Here is a 24,749-nt window from a genome sequence, read left to right on the forward strand (position 1 = left end):
CACCCCGATTGTTTTCCCGGGATCACAATCGAATCCTTACACGTTGGTTTTACCCTCGGCTCACCAACCAACCTCTACACTCTTGATTCAATCCCCTGATTGAATCAAGCAAAGACAAGATGGAAAGAACAAGGACAAACAGAAAAACAGAGCTTCTAAAAAGCAGATATACAGCAATATAAACTAGAGAGAAGTTAAGAGCCCTCAAACACTTTTGAGTTGGAGTAGAGAAGGGCTTCTTGAACTGTGAGTCTCCTCTTGAATGTCTGGTCGACTTGAAGGCAGGAGGAGACTTCTTTAAATGCTGGGAAGAGGTAGCTGGATGGAGTTAATGGCGCTCTTCCTTCTTTTCTGTTGAAAACTAGTTGGCAGAGATAGGATGCTTGATTTCTTTGAGTGGAATGGTGCTTCTTTGCCTTGCTACAGTCCTCTGTGGCTATTTAATCCATCCCCCACGGAAACTAGCCGTTAGACACCTTTTTCTGCCCGTTCTGCACACTCTGCACATCCTGACAATATGTCCGTTGGGGTCGGAGTCGACTCGCGCGATCTGGAGTCAACTCGGCTGTAGCGGGAGTCGACTCATGCTTTTCTGGAGTCGGCTCGGCAACTGTTCCGGATTTGAATTAAAGTGACTTCCGCGACTGGGAGTCGACTCGACTTAACCCGGAGTCGACTCGCCAACTTCTGGAGCTGTCTTGCCATTTTCGGAGTCGGCTCATCCCATGAAGTCCATGGAGCTAATTTTTCAACTTGGCCCACTCGAGTCGACTCGACAATCCTGGGAGTTGACTCGGCGCTCAGAGCCCGAACTCCCGATCTTCTGTCTTTTGGCTCGTCCAGTCTTGGAGTCGACTCGAACTGTTCAGGAGTCGACTTGGCTCTCAGTTTCCGAAACACAGCCTTCTGCCTTTTTGATGTAGCGCTGCCTTGGAGTCGACTCGAGCTGTCTGGGAGTCGACTCGGCTCCCAGAGACAATAATTCGGTCTTCTATCTTTTTGGGAGTCGCGCTGTCTCGGAGTCGACTCGCGCATTGCGGGAGTCGACTCGGATCTCAGAGTCCGAAAACTGCTCTCTGACTTTTGCCTTGTGTACCACTGAGAGTCGACCTGCCAACCATCGGAGTCGACTCGCGTTCCACAGGAGTCGACTCGAATCTCAGGGTCGAAAATCGCTCTCTGACTTTTCTGTCTGTAATTCCTTGGAGTCGACTCATACTACTCCGGAGTCGACTCGGTAATCATCGGAGTCGACTCGCGCACTTCAGGAGTCGACTCGCTGACAGGTTTTGAGTTGAGTCTTTCTGTTCGTCTGTCAGTTCTCAGTCGAAGTCGACTCGTAATGATCCAGAGTCGACTCGAGCCCGTGCCAGTGATTCTGATACGCTTGGAGTCGACTCGTAATATCCCGGAGTCGACTCGAGTCTCAGACATTGGCTCAAACTGACTTCTTAACTTATCCAAAATATCTTGAACCAAGTCTAGAAACACTTAGACAAGATTTTCACTGAAACACTCAATTGAATTCATTAGTAAACAAAAGATATACTCAAATGCTTTGAGCTCATCAAAATCAAATAGGGTTTTAATTAATCACTCCACAGAATTCTTCTTGAGAATCATTTGATGTAAAAGTAGATTCAGATTTTACCTTATCTTCTTGTGCCATAAAGCACAAGTTAGTTACCTTTTGTAGTTTTTTGGAGCTGAACTGCCTCGGAGTCGACTCGGATTGTTTTGGAGTCGACTCGGCTGACTTGGGAGTCGACTCTAGAGTGCTTGGAGTCGACTCGGCTCTTAGAGTTCTCGAAGTTGGTTCTTTGCCTTTTAGTCTTGCTTTCTTTTGAGAGTCGACTCGGACGTAACTAGGAGTCGACTCGCCAAACTTCGGAGTCGACTCGTAACCTTCTGGAGTTGACTCGGTTGCAGGGTCTGAAATACATCGTTCTGTCTTTCTTCTGTTACCCTTAGGAGTCGACTCGGAAACGTCGGGAGTTGACTCGGCAACCATCGGAGTCCACTCGAACCTTTCTGGAGTCGACTCGCTGACAGGGTCTGAAAATCTGAGTCTCTGCCTTTCAGACTGTTTTCCTCTAGGAGTCGACTCGGACAAACTGGGAGTCGACTCGGCTGATAAAGGAGATTCTGCAGTCTCACTGTTAGTATGTAATTGAAGCACATGTGAGCTAATCTGAGATTTATCATACATATTTTTTAAAGTATCCCAGATTTCTTTAGCAGATAAGCATGCAGAAATCTTATTAAATATAGTTTCATGGATAGCACAATATAGTATGTTCATAGCATTATCATTCAATTGTGCTAAGTCTTTTTCATTAACAGTTTGAGAGAGTGTGTGAAGGTCATTTATTATGATATTCCATAAATAATAGTTTTGTGATTGAATAAAAATGCGCATGCGTGCTTTCCAATATGTGTAGTCTATGCAATTAAATAGTGGAGGTCTATCAATTAATTGTCCCTCTTCTAGAAAACTATCTATTTGAGTTGTCATGATCTTTGGCTCTGGATCGTGAGATCAACAATTAACTTTAGAGCACCTGCTCTGATACCACTTGTTGCCCAAGGTGACAACCCAAGAGGGGGGGTGAATTGGGTCTTTTAATAACTTTTCAACTACTTCTAATCTTTTAGAGTTAATTAAGCTAAGTTGTATGGATGCAAAGTGGAATTTAAACTTAGCAAGAGTATGATTCTAATCTAATCAACTATTAAGCAGCGGACTCAATAAAAGATTAGTCTAAGTTTGCCTAAGTATGCAATTCAATACAATGAGTCTTAATGCAGTTATATTGAATGAGACTTGATTAAGTAAATTGAATACACTTGCAACTATATGATGCACGGAGAAGAGTTAAGCAAGCAATTTATCTAAGTAAGTAAGTGAGTGAGGAAGTTAGATAACAAAGAGCATCACAAACACAACAAAAGTATAGTGGTTCGGTGCATCCCAGCACCTACATCCACTCCCCAAGACCTCTTGGGAATTTCACTATAATCTCTCAGATTACAGTCGGTTGTTTTACAAGCTCACAACCCAACTTGTTGTTTTGCGAGATCACAACGAACTCGGTCGGTTTTCACAGGCTCACCGACTAGAACCAACCGATTGTTTTCACGGGCTCACAATCCAACCCAGTTGGTTTTCCCAAAGGCTCACCAACCACAATCTTACAATGATTGTTTTCTGGGTTCACAATCAACCCAGTTGGTTTTCCCAAAGGCTCACCAACCACAACCTTACAACGTTGGTTTTCCCTTTGGCTCACCAACAAACCTTAACCCCTTGATTCAATCCCTTGATTGAATCAAGTTACAAGATATTAGAACAAGAGTTTAAATCAAATACAAGCTTCTCACATAAGCAAATATAGCAAATATAAATAAGTAAAGTAAAGAGAAGAAGCCTTCAAACAAATTTGTAGATGGAGGAACTCGGCTTCTTCTTTACTTGACCCTCTTCTGATTTTGCACGAAGTAGAGGATCACCGAGGCAACACACGGATGGAGAGGAAGTTTTGGGATTCACTTGGATGCTCTTTTCTCTCTATTTTACTTTGAATGGCCCTTTTGTGCTTATGGGAGATTTTTCTTGTAATCTCTTTGAAATCTCTTCCCTAAATGTTCTCTCCCACTTCCATACCTTCTTCCCTAGCTCTCCTCTTGATTTTATAGCTTTAGAGGGAGTGGAAACAAAAATCTAGCCGTTAGAGACAAAAATAGAGCCGTTGGAATCAAGAAAAAACTAGCCGTTATGCCTCCCAGCGTGCTCGAGTCGACTCGGTTGAAGTAGGAGTCGACTCGGCTGAAACAGGAGTCGACCTGTGAATAGTAGTCTGCCGGCACTGTAGCTGGGAGTCGACTCCGCACTGTAGCGCTGAAGTTGGAGTCGACTCGAGATCACTGTAGCGCTGAAAATCAACTTTCTGTCTTTTTGTTTGTTCTCAGTTGGAGTCGACTCGTAGAGTATTGGAGTTGACTCGAGCACTGTTTCTTGAAACTCTAGAGTGCCAGAGTCGACTCTAAACTTCCAGGAGTCGACTTGAGGACTATTCTTTTGAATTTTTCTTTGAATTTGCTCCTCCAACTTGAATCCTTTGAACTTGAAACTTGGGCCAATGAAGTGTAGCTTTCTTCCAACTTTTCTTGAGAGCTTTTGAGGCCTTCTTGTATTTTTCCAACTTGCTATGTTCCTTGCAAAACAAATTATCTTTCTTCTTGCAAACACAAACATTAGTATTTATACTTCAAGGTTTTGTGATCATCAAAATCAATCTTTAAATCAATTTTTGGGTCATCAAGAAAAATTCTGCAACCTGAAAATCTGCATGCATAAAAATCAGCAGGCATAATCCTTTAATTTTCAGATCTAATATTGTGGAGTGATTGATTAAAACCCCATTTGATTTTGATGAGCTCAAAGCATTTGAGTATATCTTTTGATTACTAATGAATTCAATTGAGTGTTTCAGTGAAAATCCTGTCTAAGTGTCCCAAGACTTGGTTCATAATTTTTGGATAAGTTAAGGAGTCTGTTTGAACCAATGTCTGAGACTCGAGTCGACTCCCGAGTATCACGAGTCGACTCCAAGCGTATCAAGTTCACTGGCACGAGCTCGAGTCGACTCCAGATAAGTACGAGTCGACTCCAGATAAGTACGAGTCGACTCCGACTGAGAACAGACAGAAGGACAGAAAGCTTCAACTCAGAACCTGTCAGCGAGTCGACTCCCGAAGTGCGCGAGTCGACTCCAAGGAAGTAAGAGTCGACTCCAAGCAGTCACAGGCAGAAAAGTCAGAGAACAATTTTCGGGTCTGAGATTCGAGTCGACTCCAGTGGAACGCGAGTCGACTCCGATAGGTGGCAAGTCGACTCCAGAGAAAGCAAGAGTCGACTCTCAGCGGTACACAAAGAAAAAGTCAGAGAGCATTTTATGGACTCTGAGATTCGAGTCGACTCCCGCAATACGCGAGTCGACTCCAAGACACTGCGACCCCAAGACAGACAGAAAACCAAGTTACTGCCTCTGAGATTCGAGTCGACTCCCAGACAGCTCGAGTCGACTCCAAGACAGCTTCACGTCAAAAGGCAGAAGACCATCTTTCGAAAACTGAGAGCCGAGTCGACTCCAAGGAAGTTCGAGTCGACTCCAAGACTGGACGAGCCAAAAGACAGAGGATCGGAAGTTCGGGCTCTGAGATTCGAGTCGACTCCCAGGACAGTCGAGTCGACTCGAGTGGACAAAATTCAAAATTGGATCCACGGACTTCAGTGGATGAGCCCACTCCAAAATTGCCAAATCAGCTCCAGAAGTTGACGAGTCGACTCCAGGTCAAGACGAGTCGACTCCCAGTCGTGAAGGCAACTTTAATTCAAATTTGGAACAGTTGTCGAGTCGACTCCGGAAAAGCTTGAGTCGACTCCCGCTACAGCCGAGTCGACTCCTGATCGCGCGAGTCGACTCCAACCCACCAACGGTCATATTGTCAGGCTGCGCAGAGTGTTCAGAACGGGCAGAAAAAGCACTCTAACGGCTAGTTTCCGTGGGGGTTGGCTTAAATAGCCACAGAGGACTGTAGCAAGGCAGAGAACAACCATTCCACTCCAACTAATCAAGCATTCAAGCTCTGCAACGTGCTCTTCAACGAAAAAGAGGAAGATCTGCATTTACTGCTTCCAACTACATCTTTCCAGCAATTAAAGCCTCCTTCTCCTGCATTCAAGTCGACTACTCTTTCAAGAGGAGACCAGAAGTTTAAGAAGCCATTCCTCATCTCCAATCTAAAAGTGTTTGAGGCTTCTTAACTTCATTTATTGTTCATATTGTTTTCATCTGCTTTTTGAGAAGCTTATTTTCTGTTTTCTTTCTACAACTTGTATTTACTTGGTTCAATCGGGGATTGAATCAAGGGGATTGAGGTTGGTTGGTGAGCCGAGTTAAAACCAACGTGTGTAAGGGGTTGATTGTGATCCCGGGAAAACAATCGGGGCGGTTCTAGTCGGTGGCCTGGGAAAACCGACCGAGTTCATTGTGAGCTCGTAAAACAACAAGTTTGGTTGTGAGCTTGGAAAACAACCGGCTGTAATCCAAGGGAGTTATAGTGAATTCCCAAGTGAGACTTGGGGAGTGGACGTAGGAGCAAGGGTTAGCTCCGAACCACTATAAAACCTTGTGTTTGTGTTGGATTGTCTCTCTTCTTCTTTCCCTCACATCATTCACAGCACTTAGCATTAATTAAATAACTTGCAATAGTTTTTAATTAGTCAACCACATCGTTTTAATTATTCAAATTATTTTAAAACCCAATTCACCCCCCCTCTTGGGTTGTCTATCTGGGCAACAAGTGGTATCAGAGCCTAAACTCTTCCACCCAAGAGTTAAAAGATCAAAATGACAACCCCATTTGGATCTTCCCACATTGAGGGTCAGTCCACCCAAAGACCCCCTTTCTTTAATGGATCCGACTACTCATACTGGAAGGCTAGGATGAGAATATTCATCCAAGCCCAAGACTATGAGATGTGGACCATTGTAGTAAATGGCCCATACATCCCATCCATATATGTAGAGAGTATCAAGGTACCCAAACTAGAAAAGGATTGGGATGAACATGACATGAGGAAGGCACAACTAAACTCTAAAGCTATGAATGTGTTTTATTGTGCCTTGGATAGAAATGAATTCAATAGGGTCTCTACTTGCAACTCTGCAAAAGAGATTTGGGATAGACTTGAAGTGACCCATGAGGGCACGAATCAAGTTAAAGAATCCAAAATTAATATATTGGTTCATAAGTATGAACTATTTAAAATGGATTCTAATGAGACAATCACTAGCATGTTCACTAGGTTTACTGACATTGTCAATGGCCTAAAAAGCCTTGGCAAGAGCTATACTAACAGTGATCTTGTCAGAAAAATACTTCGCTGCCTACCAAGGTCATGGGAAGCCAAGGAGACGGCAATCCAAGAAGTTAAAGACTTAAACAAGCTTCCACTTGAAGAGCTCCTTGGATCCCTAATGACTCACGAGCTAACCATGAAGCAACACAGCGAAGAGGAGTCCTCCCACAAGAAAAAGGTAATAACTCTTAAGTCTACTTCATCTAACAAGGACTTGTCTTGCAGTAGCAGCAGTGACGAAGAAGAGAATGAGGAAGATGATGGTGAGGCTCTTCTTGTGCGCAAGTTCAAGAAATTCATCAACCACAAGAAGTCCTATCATCAAAGGAGAGGCCCCTCAAATTCCTACCGCAAGGACAAAGGTAAGGAAAGGGAAAATGAGGGGGTGTTACGAGTGCAAGAAGCCGGGTCACATAAGAGCTGAGTGCCCCTTACTGAAGAAGGGGAGTAAGTACAAGAAGAAGAAGGCTCTTGTCACAACACTATCCGACTCCGACTCATCATCCTCCTCATCAGATGATGAACAAGAAGAGAAGGCCAATTTCTGCTTCATGGCCAATGAAAACGAGGTAACTTCTGATACGCATCCTGATTTTTCTTTTGATGAACTTTATGATGCATTTAATGAATTAATGGTAGAATATAAGGCCATAAATCTTAAGAATAAAGAACTAAAAATAGCTAATCAATCATACCTACATAAATACGATAAATTAGTTAAGGATAAGGATTTAATCATCAAAGAAAATATAGAACTTAAGACAAGCAACCAACTTTTAACTCAAAAGACTAGTACCTTAACTAAAGATAATGAAAAACTAACTAAGGAACTTTCAGAACTTAAAAATCATAAACAAATCTTAAATAAGGATCTCACAAAAGAACTTAATGATCTAAAAGCAGAAAATCAAACTCTAACTAAAGAACTTAATAAATACAAACCCTTGAATAATTTACATATAGTTCTGAAAAATTAAACATGATACTTAATAGTCAACGAGCCGTATTTAATAAAGCGGGTTTAGGGTATAAACCAAGAAATAAACAAAAACTTCTTAGTAACTTCTTTGTTAAAGCTGGGGAAACTAAAACTAAGAAAATATCTTGCTTTTGCTGTGGTACTATAGGTCATAAAGCGAATGTGTGTAATTTTAGGAAAAATAAAACAAAAAGAAAAATTAAAAGGGTATGGGTTCCAAAAGGAACCAACTTGACTAACCATGAAGGACCCAAGAAAACTTGGGTACCTAAGATGACATGATTTGCTTGTGTAGGAGTGTCTTGCAGCCAAGGTCAACAAAAACTGCTGGTACTTGGATAGTGGCTGCTCAAGGCACATGACGGGTGACAAAGATCAATTTTTCACCCTTGAAGCTAAGAAGGGAGGTGCTGTGACTTTTGGAGACAACAACCAAGGTCACATCATTGGTATTGGTAAAGTTCAAATCACCCCTTCTACTTTTATTGATAATGTTAGATATGTTGATGGTCTTAAGCATAACTTATTAAGCATTAGTCAATTATGTGATAAAGGGTATGATGTTATGTTTAAGCCATCACTATGCATTATAACAAACCCTAATGATAATAGTTTAGTTTTTAAAGGGATTAGACGTGGAAATGTATATGTTGTAGACCTAGAAGATCTTGCAAAACATAACCAATGTTTAGTTGTAAATGAAACTAAAGATAATGATGCTAGTTGGTTATGGCACCGTAAGTTAGGTCATGCAAGCATGGACACAATAACTAAACTAGTTAAAAGAGACTTCGTGATAGGTTTGCCAAAATTAAAATTTGAAAAGAACAAAATATGTGAAGCATGTCAATTTGGCAAACAATCTAGGAACTCTTTTAAATCCATAAAATGTATCTCTACCTCTAGGCCTCTAGAATTATTACACATGGACCTATTTGGTCCAACTAGGACAACAAGCCTAGGTGGAAATAAATATGGTCTAGTTATAGTAGATGATTACTCTAGGTACACATGGGTCATGTTCCTAGTGCATAAGGATCAAGCATTTTCTATGTTTAAGAAGTTCCATAAGGAAGTAACAAATGCTAGAGAGTCTTCAGTCATAGCCATTAGAAGTGACCATGGTACCGAATTCGAAAATCAGTCATTTAATGAATTTTGTAGTAAGAAGGGGATAACCCATAATTTCTCAGCAACTAGGACACCACAATAAAATGGAGTGGTGGAAAGGAAGAATAGAACACTAGAGGAAATGGCTAGAACTATGTTATGTGAAAGTAACCTCCCTAAGTACTTTTGGGGAGAAGCCATTAATACCTCTTGTCACATACTAAATAGAGTTCTATTGAGACCCATTATAAAGAAAACACCTTATGAACTGTGGAAAAACAGAAAACCAAAGGTTAATTATTTTCATGTTTTTAGATGTAGGTGTTTTGTGCATAATAATGGGAAAGATAATCTAGGGAAATTTGACCCTAAATCTGATGAAGGAATATTCTTAGGTTATTCTACAACTAGTAAAGCCTATAGAGTCTTTAATAAAAGAACCTTAGTTATAGAAGAATCTATACATGTTGTTTTTGATGACTCTAGTGACATCTCGTCTAGTAAGAAGGTTAATTTTGATAATGATATGGAAATACTTGAAGAAAAGATAGATGAGATGGGATTACAAGATGATAATCAAAAGTTGATTGAAGGAGAATCATCAAGCCAAGAGGCTATTATGGATCATGGGCTAACTAAAGCTTGGAGGTATGCTCATGGGCATCCTAAGGAACTAATTCTAGATGATCCATCTCAACCCGTTAGGACTAGAGCATCCCTTAGGAATTTGAATAACCATCTAGCTTTTGTTTCACACTTTGAGCCCAAACATATAGAAGAAGCCGAAAATGATGTAAATTGGATAAATGCAATGCAAGAAGAACTAAACCAATTTACTAGAAACAAAGTGTGGAATCTAGTAGAGAGACCTTCTGAATATCCAATTATTGGTACTAAATGGATTTATAAAAATAAACTTGATGAAAATGGAATTGTTATAAGGAATAAGGCTAGACTAGTAGCAAAGGGGTATAATCAAGAAGAAGGTATAGATTTTGATGAAACCTTTGCTCCCGTAGCTAGACTTGAGGCGATTAGACTACTATTAGCATACGCATGCTCTAAGGACTTCAGACTATTTCAAATGGATGTAAAAAGTGCATTTTTAAATGGGTATATTAATGAGGAGGTATATGTAGAACAACCTCCTGGTTTTGAAAATCATCAATACCCCAATCATGTATATAAGCTAAATAAAGCACTTTATGGTTTAAAACAAGCACCTAGAGCATGGTATGAGAGGCTTAGCAAATTCCTATTAGAACATGAATTCTCTAAGGGAAATGTAGATACAACACTATTTCTGAAAAAGCAAAATAAGGATATGTTATTAGTACAGATTTATGTTGATGATATCATTTTCGGTGCTACTAACAATCGCCTCTGCGAGGAATTTGCTGATTTGATGCAGAGTGAGTTTGAGATGAGCATGATGGGAGAGCTGAACTACTTTCTCGGGCTTCAAATCAAACAGTCTGAAGGAGGCATCTTCATCAATCAAGCCAAATATATCAAGGAGATGCTCAAGAAGTTTGACATGGAGGGAAACAAGTCAATCAGCACCCCCATGAGCTCATCATGCAAGTTAGACCAAGATGAATCAGGTAAATCTATAGATCAAAAACTTTATAGAGGTATGATAGGATCTTTACTGTATCTTACTGCAAGTAGACCTGATATTATGTTTAGTGTGTGCATGTGTGCTAGATATCAGGCTAATCCTAAAGGATCACATCTAGTTGCAGTTAAGAGAATTTTTAAATACTTAATAGGAACTAAGAACATAGGGCTATGGTACTCTAAAGAATCTAGCCTAAACTTAATAGGGTACACAGATTCAGACTTCGCTGGATGTAAGCTTGATAGAAAAAGTACCAGCGGGTCGTGTCAATTTCTAGGAGAAAACCTTATCTCATGGTTTAGCAAGAAACAAAACTCGGTTGCATTATCCACTGCAGAAGCTGAATATGTTGCAGCCGGGAGTTGTTGTGCTCAAATCTTATGGATTAAACAACAATTAGAATATTATGGCATTAAACAAGATAAAATTCCCATTAATTGTGATAATACAAGTGCCATAAACCTAACTAAAAATCCAATTCAACATTCAAGAACTAAACACATTGAGATAAGACATCACTTCATAAGAGATCATGTATTGAATGGTGATGTAACACTCCAATTTGTTTGTACTGATAATCAATTAGTAGATATTTTTACAAAACCCCTAAGTGAAGAGAGGTTTAGTGTGCTTAGGAGGGGATTAGGAGTGATTGATCCATCCTAGTGGTTCCACTAGATACATTGATTTTGATGATTACAATGTGGTTAAAAATAGAGTTTCTTTCCAATGATCATCAAATCAGATCTTAATTAAGTGATTTTCCGTCATTCGGCACGATTATAGCATGAGTTTTAGGTGCGTGCCAAAGTTAGAGACGACTCGAGTAAGTTTCAGAGCCGGCTCCTAAGGGGGAGTCGACTCGCGCATTGGCGGGAGTCGACTCGCAAAGATGGCAGCAGAGGGGGAGTCGACTCGCATACTGTCGGGAGTCGACTCGAGGTCCACAGGTGCATAAGGAGAGTCGACTCGTGCATATTCTGGAGTCGACTCGAGGTCGAGTCGACTCGCGACTCAGTGGAGTCGACTCGCAGTCGGGATCCGACTTTTTAATCCTAGATTTGTCGTTTCGAAAACACTTTTCTTTCAAGCCGCCACTGTTCAAAAAGCCCTAGAGCCGACTCCTAGGTCGTCCCCGATCGTCTCCAAGCCATTTTTCCGTCGATTCTTCGCCGGACATTGAGTTCTCCTCCCTTCCTAGGTCATTCCCGGTCGGTTCCGAGTCTTTTCCGTCGGTCCTTCACCGTCCTCTAGGTTTTTCCTCTCAGTTTAGGTCAAAATGCCGCGTAAGATCGTAGTTAGGAAGAGGTCCCGACCCGAGGCCGGTCCCGAGCGGCGCTCCAAGGCGCGGCACGATCCCGCGAGGCAACCACCTCCGGCTCGTTCCCCGCCTAGGGCGGTTCCCGTGAGGCCATTGGCCGGGAAGGTCGTCTCCACCGGGAGGTATGTCGATTTCGACTTCCTCTCCCGGGAAGGGTTCACCATAGGTGATAGACTTAGGGCCCAGGGCCTAGAGTACTTCCTTACACTGGACCTCCCCACATACCCGGGCCTTATTAGAGAGTTCTATGGTACCGTCCATCGGGGAGATGGAGGTATCGAGGGCACAGTAGCCGGTGTCCCTTTGCGTGTCATGGAGGATCTTATTGCCCACATCCTCCACCTTCCATTAGCAGGGGTGGCTCCCGCACACCCTGAGGATAGGGTTGAGGCCCTTACGGCCGTTCTAGGACATCCACCCCAGTCACCTCTAGACGAGGTATCCGCGAGCTCACTACCGATTGAGGTGCGGATCCTCTTGAGTATTTTGTCTAGATCCATCTTCCCTAAGACAGGGAGATTTGATTTTGTAAATGAGAGAGACCTAGCTCTTATGTTCTATATCCTTCAGGACACCCCAATCAACTTTCCTAAGCTCATCTATAGGTATATGTGTGAGCCCCTAGATAGACCTAGGCTCACCCTCCCATACGGCATGATTTTCACCCTTCTTTTTAGGGAGTACGAGGTTCCCATTCCTGAGGGGGAGCCCTTTCGCGCTTTGCGATGGACTGATCGCACGCGTGCGGGGACCCTACACAGGATGGGGTTTCGGAAGAGAGAGGGGGTATGGGTTAGGAAGTCTACCCTCACCGCTCAGACCATCAGACCTTCACCCAGTCCTGAGCCCGATTCAGACTATCCAGACCTTCCATCCACTCCTCCTGCTCCTACCACCTCCGCCGGACCTTCCTCCTCGGCTCCACCATCCATGGAGGTCCGGATTGATCCTGAGCAGCTCCGGGAGCTGCGACAGGAGATAGTCAGAGATGTGAGGGATGAGCTGCTTCGGGAGCTCCGAGGTGCGGTGCCTGCTCCCACTCCTGCACCCGTATCTTCTCAGTTGGTCCCTTCCTTGACAGCCGTGACTGACATGACGGCTCATGTACGGGAAGAGATCTACAATGTCCGGAGTTTGGTCCAGGCCCAGTTCCACAGCATGAGTGAGGTCACGAGCACCACTCGACAGATGCGAGAGGACATAGGTCGTGACATGCACACCACCACCGAGGGGGCCGAGCGCTTGTCGAATGTACTCATCGACAAGCTGGACGCACTTCAGACGTCGGTGACTGGGCTTCAGACGTCGGTGACTGAGCTCTCCACTACACATAGCAGAGCCACTACGTCTATTATCACGCAGCTTGGCCATGTTACAGATGCAGTCACCCTCCTCATGGAGCAGAGCCGATTGAGAGGAGGAGCCACATCCACGAGAGGAGGACCCACATCCTCGAGAGGAGGTGCCTCATCCTCGAGGAGGCCATAGATGTTTTTGTGTTTTGTCTTGTTTTACTTTACTTATTGTATTCTCACATGTATTCACATTCATATCAATACAATGAGTAGACATTTTATCTTCAATTATGTGCCATTTGATGATTGGTTGTGCCATTGATTGTGTGTGATTACCTCCTTTTTGATATGATGACAAAAAGGGGGAGAAATAAAATATGTAAAAAAAAAAGGGAGAAATATGTATAAAGTATGTAAAAGGGGCGAAATATGTAAAAGAAATCAATGGAAATCAATAAAAACATAAAACTCTTAAAAACACACAAATTTGTTCTAAGTGGATTCGGTACCTCGAGGCTCATTATCTCTCTTTTGGGGCTCCTAATGGAGTAATCTCCAGAATCTATTCAAGAGATATTCGGAGATTAGCTGAATCCTACACAAGAACAAATTGACAGATTTTCCCTCTAAATACAAAAAATTCAGTTCAAAAACTTCAAAGCATTAAAAGGAAATTCAGAGAATCAAAACATAGTTGAATGCATATGTTGAGGGAGAGAATCTGAATTTTAATCAAACTAAATCATTAATGACATATAAGCCAAACAATTGATTGCATAATATGAAGGCTTATATAATTCCAAATGAAAGGGGGAGCTTTAACTCCGAAATTTATTGTTTCACTCCTTTCAAGCTTGGATAAATTGAATTACCAGACATTTGAATTCATTTATGGATTTTATTTCATTATTTATTGAGCAATTCATTTTACATATACTCAAAGTTTTGTCATAATCAAAAAGGGGGAGATTGTGGAGTGATTGATTAAAACCCCATTTGATTTTGATGAGCTCAAAGCATTTGAGTATATCTTTTGATTACTAATGAATTCAATTGAGTGTTTCAGTGAAAATCCTGTCTAAGTGTCCCAAGACTTGGTTCATAATTTTTGGATAAGTTAAGGAGTCTGTTTGAACCAATGTTTGAGACTCGAGTCGACTCCCGAGTATCACGAGTCGACTCCAAGCGTATCAAGTTCACTGGCACGAGCTCGAGTCGACTCCAGATAAGTACGAGTCGACTCCGACTGAGAACAGACAGAAGGACAGAAAGCTTCAACTCAGAACCTGTCAGCGAGTCGACTCCCGAAGTGCGCGAGTCGACTCCGATGTTCACCGAGTCGACTCCAAGGAAGTAAGAGTCGACTCCAAACAGTCACAGGCAGAAAAGTCAGAGAACAGTTTTCGGATCTGAGATTCGAGTCGACTCCAGTGGAACGCGAGTCGACTCCGATAGGTGGCAAGTCGACTCCAGAGAAAGCAAGAGTCGACTCTCAGCGGTACACAAAGAAAAAGTTAGAGAGCATTTTATGGACTCTGAGATTCGAGTCGACTCCCGCAATACGCGAGTCGACTCCAAGACACCGCGACCCCAAGACAGACAGAAAACCAAGTTACTGCCTCTGAGATTCGAGTCGACTCCCAGACAGCTCGAGTCGACTCCAAGACAGCTTCACGTCAAAAGGCAGAAGACCATCTTTCAGAAACTGAGAGCCGAGTCGACTCCAAGGAAGTTCGAGTCGACTCCAAGACTGGACGAGCCAAAAGACAGAGGATCGGGAGTTCGGGCTCTGAGATTCGAGTCGACTCCCAGGACAGTCGAGTCGACTCGAGTGGACAAAATTCAAAATTGGATCCACGGACTTCAGTGGATGAGCCGACTCCAAAATTGCCAAGTCAGCTCCAGAAGTTGACGAGTCGACTCCAGGTCAAGACGAGTCGACTCCCAGTCGTGAAGGCAACTTTAATTCAAATTTGGAACAGTTGTCGAGTCGACTCCGGAAAAGCTTGAGTCGACTCCCGCTACAGCCGAGTCGACTCCTGATCGCGCGAGTCGACTCCAACCCACCAACGGTCATATTGTCAGGCTGCGCAGAGTGTTCAGAACGGGCAGAAAAAGCACTCTAACGGCTAGTTTCCGTGGGGGTTGGCTTAAATAGCCACAGAGGACTGTAGCAAGGCAGAGAACAACCATTCCACTCCAACTAATCAAGCATTCAAGCTCTGCAACGTGCTCTTCAACGAAAAAGAGGAAGATCTGCATTTACTGCTTCCAACTACATCTTCCCAGCAATTAAAGCCTCCTTCTCCTGCATTCAAGTCGACTACTCTTTCAAGAGGAGACCAGAAGTTTAAGAAGCCATTCCTCATCTCCAATCTAAAAGCGTTTGAGGCTTCTTAACTTCATTTATTGTTCATATTGTTTTCATCTGCTTTTTGAGAAGCTCATTTTCTGTTTTCTTTCTACAACTTGTATTTACTTGGTTCAATCGGGGATTGAATCAAGGAGATTGAGGTTGGTTGGTGAGCCGAGTTAAAACCAACGTGTGTAAGGGGTTGATTGTGATCCCGGGAAAACAATCGGGGCGGTTCTAGTCGGTGAGCCTGGGAAAACCGACCGAGTTCGTTGCGAGCTCGTAAAACAACAAGTTTGGTTGTGAGCTTGGAAAACAACCGGCTGTAATCCAAGGGGGTTATAGTGAATTCCCAAGTGAGACTTGGGGAGTGGACGTAGGAGCAAGGGTTAGCTCCGAACCACTATAAAACCTTGAGTTTGTGTTGGATTGTCTCTCTTCTTCTTCCCCTCACATCACTCACAGCACTTAGCATTAATTAAATAACTTGCAATAGTTTTTAATTAGTCAACCACATCGTTTTAATTATTCAAATTATTTTAAAACCCAATTCACCCCCCCCCTCTTGGGTTGTCTATCTGGGCAACAAATATGCCTTAATTCTATTAATCTTAATTGTAATCTACGAGGCCTAGGCTCTGATACCACTGTTGGGAACCCGCCCATGCCGCAGAAAATTTAGAAAAATTCAGATGGCAGCGGAAGAGGCATAAGCGGGATCATACGTTCATCACATAAACGTTGTTTCAAGAACCGTTCGTAGATATATTAGAATTAAAAACTTTTAACTACTTTAGGAAGATCAGATCTTCACCTTTGTGCGGGTAGATGATCACCGCAAACTGATGATCGTGATTTTGGAAGAAGGTTCGCTTGAAGCCGTTCAAGTGTCCGGCCTCTACGGGTATCCACACGAAGCAGAGGACCAATCCTAACGCTCCAATCTCCCCGGGGTGCTAGCTCCCTTGCAGAGATTACTTTGATGGCTGATCACCTCCCTTTCTTTCAACTCTTGAATGATAGAGGGAGGAGTGATTGATTAAAACCCCATTTGATTTTGATGAGCTCAAAGCATTTGAGTATATCTTGTGATTACTAATGAATTCAATTGAGTGTTTCAGTGAAAATCCTGTCCAAGTGTTTCTAGACTTGGTTCATAGTATTTTGGATAAGTTAAGAAGTCTGCATGAACCAATGTCTGAGACTCGAGTCGACTCCCGAGTATCACGAGTCGACTCCAAGCGTATCAAGTTCACTGGCACGAGCTCGAGTCGACTCCAGATCAGTACGAGTCGACTCTGACTGAGAACAGACAGAAGAACAGAAAGCTTCAACTCAGAAACTGTCAACGAGTCGACTCCCGAAGTGCGCGAGTCGACTCCAATGTTCAACGAGTCGACTCCAGGGTAGTAAGAGTCGACTCCAAGAGAAACACAAAGAAAAAGTCAGAGAACGATCTTCGGACTCTGAGATTCGAGTCGACTCCCGCAGTACGCGAGTCGACTCCGAGACTGAGCGACCATCAACAGACAGAAGACCATGTTACTGCCTCTGAGATTCGAGTCGACTCACAGACAGCTCGAGTCAACTCCGAGACAAGCTTCACGTCAAAAGGCAGAAGACCAACTTTCGGAAACTGAGAGCCGAGTCGACTCCAAGGAAGTTCGAGTCGACTCCAAGACTGGATGAGCCAAAAGACAGAGAATCGGGAGTTCGGGCTCTGAGATTCGAGTCGACTCCCAGGACAGTCGAGTCGACTCGAGTGGACAAAATTCAAATTTGGATCCACGGACTTCAGTGGATGAGCCGACTCCAAAATTGCCACGTCAGCTCCAGAAGTTGGCGAGTCAACTCCAGGTCAAGACGAGTCGACTCCCAGTCAAGACTGCAACTTTAATTCAAATTTGGAACAGTTGCCGAGTTGACTCCGGAAAAGCGTGAGTCGACTCCTGCTACAGCCGAGTCGACTCCTGATCGCGCGAGTCGACTCCAACCCACCAACGGTCATATTGTCAGGCTGCGCAGAGTGTGCAGAACGGCCAGAAAAAGCAGAGTAACGGCTAGTTTCCGTGGGGGTTGGCTTAAATAGCCACAGAGGACTGTAGCAAGGTAGAGAATAGACATTCCACTCCAAGCATTCAAGTTTTCAAGCTCTCCAAGTGCTCTTAAACGAAAAAGGGGAGATCTGCATTTACTGCTCCAACAACTTCTTCCCAACAATCAAAGCTTCCTCCTCCTGCATTCAAGTCGACCACTCTTTCAAGAGGAGACCGGAGTTCCAGAAGCCATACCTCTTCACCAGCTTAAAAGCGTTTGAGGGCTTCTAACTCCTTTACGATTATATTGTTTTAAATCTGCTTTTTGAGAAGCTATTTTCTGTTTTCTTCTATCTCTTGTATTTACTTGATTCAATCGGGGGATTGAATCAAGGGGTTTAAGGTTGTGGTTAGTGAGCCTTTGGGAAAACCAACTGGGTTGGATTGTGAGCCCATGAAAACAATCGTTTGGTTCTAGTCGGTGAGCCTGGAAAAACCGACCAAGTTCGTTGTGAGCTCGTAAAACAACAAGTTTGGTTGTGAGCTTGCAAAACAACCGGCTGTAATCCAAGGGGGTTATAGTGAAATTCCCAAGTGAGACTTGGGGAGTGGACGTAGGAGCAAGGGTTAGCTCCGAACCACTATAAAACTTTGTGTTTGTAGTGCATTGTCTCTCATCTTCTTCCCCGGACACTACTCACAGCACTTAGCTTTAGTTAAACAACTTGCTATAGCTTTAAATTAATCATCCACAAAGTTTTAAATATTCAAGTTAATTTAAAAACCCAATTCACCCCCCCTCTTGGGTTGTCTATCTGGGCAACATCGTGATTTTGGAAGAAGGTTCGCTTGAAGCCGTTCAAGTGTCCGGCCTCTACGGGTATCCACACGAAGCAGAGGACCAATCCTAACGCTCCAATCTCCCCGGGGTGCTAGCTCCCTTGCAGAGATTACTTTGATGGCTGATCACCTCCCTTTCTTTCAACTCTTGAATGATAGAGGGAGGAGGAAGAAGATGAAGGGATCAAGGGAGAAGATCCAAAAGGCTAGATGCAGCCTTTTCTTTTCCTTGTGTTGAATCCCAAACGGAGGAGGAAGAAGAAGACTACCAAGGCTCCTTTTCTTCTTGCTTGCGGCTGATCCAAGAGGAGAGGAGAGGGAGGCGTATGGCACAAAGGGGAGGAGAATTCCAATGCCCTAGGTGCCGCCAACACATCTCCTTTTAAAGCATCTAGGGCTCCTACAAGTTAGGAGCCCTTGATCTTTTTCCTAAGAGGGGCGCCGGCCCCTCTCTTCATGCCGCACCAAGGAAGGAAAAGGGGAAGGGCTTGCGCCCCTCCCTCTTGGTAAACCCTAATCCTCATTAAGTAAGGTTTGGGAGGCCCTAATGTGGCTAAGCCCTAATCTAATTAGGCTTAGTCCAAGGGTGAACCAATTGGGTTTAATCTAGGTAAGTCCTATTCCAATTACAAACTTAATGAACCATGACTCAATTGAACCCTTCAATCCTAATCTAATTAGGAGTCTTCTTGATTCATTAGATTAATAATTAATTGGGACTTAAGAAGTCCTAATCCAATTAGGATTTATTCAATTTTAGTCCTAATCCAATTAGGACTCTAATTTGAATTCAAAGTCCTAATCTAATTAGGACTTCTAGGAATCCTATTCTAAGTAGGAATCCAAATTGAATTCAAAATTCTAATCTAATTAGAATTGTAGGAATCCTACTCCAAGTAGGAATCCCAGTCCTACTCCAAGTAGGACTCCCAGTCCTAATCCAATTAGGACTCTAGGAATCCTACTCCAAGTAGGATTCCTGTTTTAAGTCCAATGAATCAATTCCCATTCCTTCTTCAACTTATTATCAATCGAATTGATTACTCGTGATTCATAATCACTTTTCAACCATCGGATCGGTCAATACTTCTAGTGTGTGTGACCCCATAGGTTCTATTCTGACTGGTAGTGAGATATATTGCGATCTATATCATAATATCATTGAAAACTCCTTTCAATGGATTGGAACGATTCCAACTCAACTCATTAGGATTTATCGATCATCGAGATATTTCCTGTGAGTCTCACCATCCACCAGTGACACCTAGCAGCATGTAGTGGCTACCCAGCAGAACAGAATGGTGAACCTCTAGGTGCAGTTATTATGTGATACAGTCCTACTATTGTGGATCCTTACAGGACGGAGGTCATGGACAACTCGTCAAACCCCATCGTCTGTCGTATGTACAGATTTATTCGACTTAAGTTCGAGAGTGGTAAACTCTTTCTCCATTGTGCATACTGCCCCGGCCGGGGTCTTACGAACTCAGTCTTATAAATCACATAGGATCTCTCCTTATCTATCAAGGTCGATAGATTCCTTATAGGTGTATACCCTACTCCTACAGTGAACCTACTGCAGCCAATCTACACTGCATGGACCCATATGGCTAGAGACCATGTATACGTGCAGTCAAACTACAATAACCTCACTATGAGTAGCCGAAGCACCGCAGGTCAAAGGGCCAGTCACACTACTGCAACATCAAGCAAGTCACTAACGAGTGGATAGACATCCAAGTGACTTCTTGTCTTGGTCACGCTCAGTACCCTTGTTCTCTAACAAGCACTTGCACAATTGCTCCAGTGTCCCTACACTGTGGACTCAAGACTCGTCCATCAAAGAAAGTAATATGTGCACTAATCTCAGTGGATCAATCACCGTCCTCGTGATGATCCATCGATCAGGAGCAATTTAGGAATTAATCACCAATGACACATGCCTCAAATTCTCAACTCTTGAGAATATGCGTCATCATCTTATTAATTCCTTGGACGATTCATGGAAACATAAAAACATGAATGAAAAGAATGCCCAACTTAATTAGGTCAAGTATAAATTTATGTTCCAGAATAAAATAATGCATCAGCCAAATTGGCTTCTAGGGCATACTTCTAATATTTACCCGTGCAAAACAATCTTTTGCAAAAGGACCCTTGGAAGAAAGAAAATCCAGAGAAAGGACTTTCCCTTTTCTGTTTCTTTCTTTCTTCTCTTTCTTTCTTTCTTCGGTTTCTTTTCTCCCGTTTCTTCACAGCACGCCTAGGCCGAACAGACACCCGTCTCTTGATCCTGATCACAGAGGGAATGGAAGGGAGGAGAGGACACCAGACCTGGGCCGAACTCCAAACCACCAGAGAGAGAGAGGACTCCTTCCTCACTCTTCTTCTTCTTCACAGAATCAACCTATCTCTCTGTCTCACGTTTTCTTCTCAAGAAAAAATTCTCTCTCACACTATTCGAGAGGAAACGGTGGCCTACAAATAGGCCAACGCTGAGAGGAGTTAAGAGGCATAAATGGTCTAGCGTTATTGAATTCATTCATTATCAAATATGAATGAATTTGATAACGATTGTTTCAAAAACAACCGTGGAATAAAACAGCGATTAATGTCAATTATTGCCGGATTTCAAAAATCAAACTGAATTGGAATGTTGGCGGTTCAAAACCGTACATTCCGGTCCAGTCGGCCGTCTGGCCGGAGGCCAGTTGGCCGCGCAATCGCCGGTCCAAAGGGTCACGGACGCGTGAAACAGAGCTTCTCTGTTTCATGCGTCCCAGCCTCCCAGGTGAGAGTCGCGGCTCACAAAAAGAAAGCTAATGGTCCATGAGGGGAAGCGGTCCATGGGTCCATGAGTACCATTCACGGTCAGTAGCCACTCTAAATGGGAAAAATCAGCTTGTGATACAAATGGGTTAGCCCATTTGATCATAAGTTAGCCTATTTGGTTCTAAACCAAATTTGCAGCCCATTTGAATGAATTTTTGACCCGAAAAAATTCCACATGAGTCTGACTCATGGGAGATTCAATTGGGTCTAGTTTCGGCTCGATCCAAGTTCGACATAGATCAGAACAAATATGAAATTAAATCCCAATTAAATTGTGATCGAGCCCAATTACACTAATTTAGACCCAATCAAATCCAATCTCAACAATTGAGTCCTAATCAAGTTCAATTTCATTAATTGAAACTTGATTGACCCGAAATACAGACTTAATTAGTTGTTCATCCATGAAATTTAGCATGTACCTCATGTTCAGTGCTAGCTGAACATAGACAGAACCAAATTCCAAATGATCCACAATTTAATTCTTAATTAAATTGAGTCAAGACCTTCCTACTTAACTTGACTAATGTGCGTGACTCCGATAGGTTCAAACACTAAGCCGGTAGTACATGGACTACTCCATGCACTAATCGAGGTGACCATCTAGCAATGATACCCGACGTCCGGATAGGTCGAATATGCAAAGCAACATTCAAGAACCTAGGCATATGGTTATTTCATAATTCATCCCTATGACCATCGATGCTCAAGATGACTTCAGAGTGGACTGTCGTGTTGGGAACCCGCCCATGCCGCAGAAAATTCAAAAAATTCAGATGCAGCAGAAGAGGCATGTGCGGGATCAACCGTTTATCGCATGAACGTTGTTTAAAAATCGTTCGTTGATAGATAAGGATTAAAAACTTTTAAATAGCATTAGAAGATCAGATCTTCACCTTTGTGCGGGTAGATGATCACCGCAAACTGATGATCGTGGTTTAGGATGAAGGTTCGCTTGAAGCCGTTCAAGTGCCCGGCCTCTACGGGTATCCACACGAAGCAGAAAACCGATCCAAGCTTTCTATCTCCCCGGGGTGCTAGCTCCCTTGCAGAGATAACTTTGATGGCTGATATCCTCCCTTTCAATCAATCCTTGATTGTGCTTGGGAGGAGGAAGAAGAAGGATGAAGAGAAGAAGAGGAACGAAGCCCTGCAGCCTTCTTTTTCTTCCTTGCGTTGGAACCAAACGGTGGAGGAAGAAGGAGGCCACCAAGATCCTTTTCTTCCCTTTGTTGTTGGTGGCTGAAAAGAGAGGAGAGGAGGGTGGCCACGTGATGGAGAGGAGGAGGGCTTCACTTATCATTAGGGCACCTCCTTTCAAAACCTTATAAAGGCATCTAGGGCTCCTATTTGGTTTAGTCCAAATCATGAATCAATTGGGTTCAATCTATGCTAGTCCTAATCCAATTAGAACTTGAATGAACCATGACTCAATTGAACTCTTCAATCCTAATCCAATTAGGAGTCATGTTGATTCATTAGATTAATAATTAATTAGGACTTAAGAAATCCTAATCCAATTAGGACTTGTTTAATTCTAGTCCTAATCCAATTAGGACTCTAATTTGAATTCGAAGTCCTAATCCGATTAGGACTCTAGGAATCCTACTCCAAGTAGGAATCCAAATTTAATTCAAAACTCCTAATCTAATTAGGATTGTAGGAATCCTACTCCAAGTAGGAATCCCAGTCCTACTCCAAATAGGATTCCCAGTCCAAGTAGGAATCCCAGTCCAAGTAGGAATCTCAGTCCAAGTAGGATTCCTAGTCCTAATCCAATTAGGACTCTAGGAATCCTACTCCAAGTAGGACTCTTGTTTTAAGTCCAATTAATTAATTCTCTTTGTTCCTTCTTCAGCTTATTATCAATCGAATTGATTACTTGTGATTCCTAATCACGATTCAACCATCGGATCGGTCAATGCCTCTAGTGTGTGTGACCCCATAGGTTCTACTCTGACTGGTAGTGAGATATATTGTGATCTCTATCACAATATCATTGAAAACTCCTTTCAATGGGTCGGAACGATTCCAACTCTACTCATTAGGGCTTATCGATCATCGAGATAATCCCTATGAGTCCCACCATCCACTAGTGACACCTAGCAGCATGTAGTGGCTACCCAGCAGAATAGAATGATGAACCTCTAGGTGCAGTTATCATGTGATACAGTCCTTCTATCGTGGATCCCTACAAGACGGAGGTCATGGATAACTCGTCAAACCCCTTCGTCTGTCATATGTCAAGATTTATTTGACTCGAGTTCGATAGTGGAAAACTCTTTCTCCACTTTATATTACTGTCCTGGCCAAGGTCTTAGAACTCAGTCTAACAAATCACATAGGATCACTCCTCTTCTATCAAGGTCGATAGATTCCATGTAAGTGCATACCCTACTCCTACAGTGAACTTACTGCAGCCAATCTACACTACAAGGACCCATATGACTAGAGACCATGTATACGTGTAGTCAAACTACAATAACCTCACTGTGAGTAGCCGAAGCACCGCAGGTCAAAGGACCAGTCATACTACTGCAACATCAAGCAAGTCACTGACGAGTGGATAGACGTCCAAGTAACTTCTTGTCTTGGTCACGCTCAGTACCCTTGTTCTCTAACAAGCACCTGCACTATCACTTCAGTGTTCCTACACTGTAGACTCAAGTCTCGTCCATCTAGAATGAAAGTGATCTGTGCACTGATCGGATCGATCACCGTCCTCGTGATGATCCATTGATCAGGAGCATTTAGAAATTAATCACCAATGATACATGGCTCAAATTCTCAACTCTTGAGAATATGCATCATCATCTTATTAATTTCTTGGACGATTCATAGACACATAATTAATATGAATGAAAAGATGCCTTTTATTTATTCAATAATAAATAGTCAAGTACAAAATTATGTCCCTAGAATTAACAATGTGTCAGCCAGATTGGCTTCTAGGGCATACATCTAACATGTCGAACTCTGGGTCCGGTCATCCATAGTGTATTTCAAATAATCAAATCAAGTGACCTATCACTTGGTTTACCCTGGCCAAGGTTTTACTGAATTGAAATACAGTGAGACATCAACTCCTAAAATCTGGAGCGGTCAATCCCATCTTGACTCATACACAGACTTCGTGAGTACTTGACTGCACCTAGCATCCTTCCGATCCCTGAATTAGAAATTCAGGTCATCCAGTGCCTAAGTACAGTGAGTTGTTTGCAAGTCACCGTGACAGTCTCAGGTCTAAGGGGTACTTATGCCCATACGCTTTGCGAGCTAACTCCCGACAGTGGAGTGCTACGCAGGTGAGTCACTGTTCAGTGATGATGTACTCCTACATCTCACCTGTATGCCATACAGTGTCTCCACACTCCTTGGTTTAAGAGGACAACCAACTAAATGACACACAACGACCTATACTTGACATAGCTATTGTC

The sequence above is a fragment of the Phoenix dactylifera genome, chromosome 2 (assembly GCF_051530095.1).
Source record: "Phoenix dactylifera cultivar Ajwa chromosome 2, Ajwa_hap1_PhDact_Kaust_v1.1, whole genome shotgun sequence".
Classification (NCBI taxonomy): Eukaryota; Viridiplantae; Streptophyta; class Magnoliopsida; order Arecales; family Arecaceae; genus Phoenix; species Phoenix dactylifera.